This window comes from Cyphomyrmex costatus, unplaced genomic scaffold, assembly GCF_001594065.2.
Source record: "Cyphomyrmex costatus isolate MS0001 unplaced genomic scaffold, Ccosl1.0 scaffold100, whole genome shotgun sequence".
Classification (NCBI taxonomy): domain Eukaryota; kingdom Metazoa; phylum Arthropoda; class Insecta; order Hymenoptera; family Formicidae; genus Cyphomyrmex; species Cyphomyrmex costatus.
Window position 1 is genome coordinate 440606 of NW_017274955.1, and position 4794 is coordinate 445399.

Below are 4794 nucleotides of genomic sequence, written 5' to 3' on the forward strand. Positions count from 1 at the left end.
TATTATATTCTTATCTTATTAAAAATATACATTCTTTGAACTCTTTTATTATTATCGAGAATAAAGCGAAACGTAGAGAAATGGAATAAAGTGGGTGTATAGAACATACATATATCGTGGGCTTCAGATTTGAAGAGGGAGCAGCCACATTCTCCATAAATAGGCGGTATCTTTCGCCGCGAAGTCGTCGCCTGAGAATATCGAAATATCTCTCAAGTTCTGAAGCTAATCTACATCAGTGACAAGAACAGAAGCGGAAATTCCTTTCAACCGAATCCTTTGTACATTGTAAATAACCGTGAGAGAATCAAATAAAAATCAAAAACTGAGACGAATTTATCGTCGGCGACGATAAATGTACTCGTCGCAATTTTGCGATAGTATAATGGTCCTGGGATGGGTGCATGTGCAACCAGCAACTTGAACAACACACTTACTGCCAAAATGCGTGAAGAGAAACGCATGATTGAAAAAATAGAAAAAAAAAAAAAAAGGGATCGCGGTGGAGCGAAATCGCCATCGCGAGTCATTAGAAACGTCACGTGCCAAAAGAGACTGTCGATCGTGACGACGACGTTACTATTATTCTTATTATTATTACTAGTTATTATGATTATTACTTATAAATTACAATTATCGATTACCGTGTATAAGGGGGTAACTATTTTGTGCAATGCAAGAATTGGAGTCTGGCGCCGCAAACGGCGGAGTCATGAGTTTTTTAACTGAAAGACAATGGGTGTACAATCGCACCGATGCGTGAATGTTAAGAGCGAGATAGTATATATAATATATAAATATATATAAATATAAATATAAATGCAAATATAAATATACATACTTATAGACGTTTATTGAGAGAGAAAGAGACCGTGTGTAAGCGCGTGAATTATAGCGGAATGCGTGTGTGAAACGTATGGATTTAGGTTAATCATGTAAACGCGTTATAAGTACCTAACAGTGCCAGATCGCGCCGATCAGGGTTAATAGATGGACGCAAGTATTCTCGCTTCTCGTTTCGTGTTTTTTCTAACTGTCTTCAAGCCGTCTTGCGATGGAACTTACCGTGCGTCGACGGATCGTCGTGATCTGGCCCGAGAAACGACGTTTACGCCCATGGTTTTCGTGCCAAGAGACGATATCCCCCGTCCGTATAGTTCGACGCTATTATTACCTACGACAGACGCACTATAAATGCACAAATGTGTATTCTTTTGAAAGCGCAGATTATAATTATGTAAGCCGGTTTTGGTCGACCAGAGTTCGATGGTCGCATTATTTCAAACAACGTGCCATTTTATATGTGAAAAAAATACTAATATAAAAGCAATGAAAAGAAATATTGATTAACAAATCTAATAATAATTGAGTGTGTTTATAGAACTTATATTATTGACAGCTGTTTAAATGGCATTAAGTAATCAAAATGATTAGCTGTCATAATTTAATATCAATTTGTTTAATATATTTCAAATATAGTAAAAAAATACTCATATACTGATATTTCTTATGTAAAGTTTCGCATACACTATTGCTCAAAAGTATTTGTCCATCTCGATTTTTATATGTATCCTTTTATACGCTTAAATTCCTTCTAATTCTATTATATTTTCTTTATATATTTAAAGTGTAAAATTTTAAACCACTATAAAAATATTATTATTATTGTTATTAAGTATAATATCTAGAAAATTAGAAAAAAAGATTGAAATTCACTCTTCTTTATTTAATTAAGGATGACAGAGTGGGAAAGTACTTTTGAACGCTAATGTATTTTATCAACGCAGTGCATTTAAATAATTCAATATCAAAAGCATGCATGACAAAAAAATCAAATTAACAATAAGCATTTGCACAAATTATATTTTCGATTAATTTTTATTTATATTGAAATATACATTGAAATATCAACGAATCGATGCGTAAATTTTAACAAAATAAAACGACTGCAACACTTTGTGGAGACTGTCAGTACGATATAAGCTTAATCGATAATTAGAACTGTGCTGAATTTTAAAACAATTCGAGAACGCTCGCCGCATGTAAAAATAACTTCAACCGCAATTTAGCTCGCCTCAGTATCGGACGTAAAACGGCGCGGCGGGGGAAATCGGTAGCCAAATTACGTGCCGCCACGTGTAAAGCTGAATTTCCTTTTTCAAAGGTATGCGCTTTGCCCATACAAATACACGATGAATCGCGACGTGACGTACATTTCCAATTCCTAGTTGTAAATATCAAAGATTGGATTGCCAATTTAACACGAAAGTCCTTTCACGTTGCGTCTTGCGATTATTGAAAGTTTCTATTCTCCTCATTCTATTTAATATACACTAGAAAAAGATTACAATAAGAACTATTAATTTAAATCTTTTAATAAGAATGTGTTAAATATGTTTAATAAATTTTGTACATAGAGGTATTGTGATACGATATCAAAATACGATCTCAATTGTCTAATAGGAATCCAGTGCGAAAACAATAGGAATTCAACAGAAATTTTGTGTGATAAAATAAATTGAGCTACACTGAAAAAGTGATTTTGTATCACAGTTTGTATTACTTTAATTGGAAATAATTTGATTGATTTAACAGTGGTATTAATGAAACAAATAAAATGTTATTAAAAGAAGAATATGATGCATTTGTTTCATTAATGGGGTGTTATTAAATTAGTAAAATTATTTTTGATTAAAATAATATTATTAATATACAATATTATTTTTTCAGTTTAATAAAACAATCGTAAAACATGATAAAGTAAATAATTTTTAAAGATTTACTCGTGGCGGCCATCGAAAGAGCGATCAACCTATCATATCGTCAGACTTTCTTATTACAAATAATTGTTATCTATCACCGGATAATAAAGCGATAGATAATGTGTATATCGGGTATTAAGTCGTTAAAAAACAAAAATAATGATAAACGTCGTACGTAATAATGTTACGAGGAGCAGCTTAGAAGGGATCGAGCGTCGAGCGAAAACGAAAACCTTCCCAAGACAGTGTCGAAGTACCCAGTGTGATTAATTGCCAAATGTATATCGCGCAATCGACAGCACGTTAGAGCGAAGACGCACGTGCGAGTGATTTAAGATAATCGAACAAAATCGATGACGCGTCTTGCGATCGCAACGCGTCCCGATCGTCCGTTACCGTTAACGTTTTTCGTGTTGATGTTCATCGTGACACTTTTTCTATCCCTGAGCTCACTACGGAAAACCAACAAATAAGTCGCGAAGCAATGTAACAATCCACGCGCACGGAACCGCGCATGAAAATGTTTAATGTAACGGATATCCCATCAAAAATCCCCCCTCGTCCTCCATCGGGTCGTAGAAACCCGATGATGCACCTCTTCGATGGATGGCTCTGTGTTACCAAACATCTTTTGGATTTCGATTGGATCACATAGTGGACTACGTCGAGGTAAACCGATGAATTTACTTCGACGTATCTGCTAAAGATCTCTAATAATTGATGTTAGAGTACTACATTTGCAAACATTTGATCCAGATTACCATCCGAAGGAAAGGTGTAGAAACAGTTTCGCGTTTTTATGCAACTACTTGATTACGTTTACATGTGTAACTGTGTGATTATATGTCGCTCCGAGCAGGAACAGAAACCTCGGAGACCTTTCGCAACACTCAATCGATTAATCTCCATTTTTATACGTCACGACGATCGAATAAACATTTCATTTTGCTCGATGCGCATTTTCCGCAGTACGCTCATCGATATTCTAGTAAAAGTCCAATTTGTAAAAATCCCAGACAGCACATGATGTCTATTGAACGTCCAATGGACATTGTGTACTGTCTAGAAATGGGTCCTTTTTATGACAACTCAAGAAAAAAGCAATTTACAAGAATTTGTAAGATCTCTACATCGAGCAAAATGTAAATATCCGCGTAATATACAAAAACATGTTTCTGAACTTGCACCGCAAGCGCAGCGTTGACACGTGTAAATGGAACGAGACCGCGCGAAAGAGTCAAGTATTTCCACGGCAAAAGAGGGAGAAAACAGAAAAATAGCGTCTTCCAGTTTGCGCTTTCATTCATCGCTGCATTCCACTTACGCTTGTATCTTCGATTCAATCTTTCGTTATCCCCCGTGCCATCCCGTGGCGTGATACGATCGACTCCCTTGTAAACCATTGTATACCAATCAAATTTGTCACAATACAGGATCGTTTATTTAAATATAACATGTAACATATGCCAACCTAATTCTATTCTTTTTTTTTTTTTTCACAAAATGGAAGGTAAGTGTGCTGTATATTTACAATTAATTCACTTTTGCTAACAAACCGTTCTAAGATTACATTTATAAAAATTTATCCTCGATAGATAATCAAACTTATAAAGTGTAGCAAATCTTATAAAATCGGTAATTCATATTTTATCCTGTGTCGCAATTTATTAAAAAGCATTTTCTGATGAGTCAGGGAATTCCACTGCGACCTACACCAGCAATACTCTTTACAAAATAATGCATTATCATACCGGCCATTAATCATATAGCCTCACTCCCTGTCTCGCAATCAGCTTCGCACTTTACACAATTCATCACAGTATACTAAAGTACATGATGGCAATTACGTTTTGTCATTATAAAGTTAGAAATGCCAACTTAGATAGCAACTTTGTTATCAGCAAGTTGATATTCCAAATTATTTTTAACGGATAACTTACATCTATTTGCAAAAGTTGAAAATGTCGAATACCAAGAAGCTCGTTAGTGAACTTCATTCGTTCGTAATTCTCTATATTTACTACTGTTCATT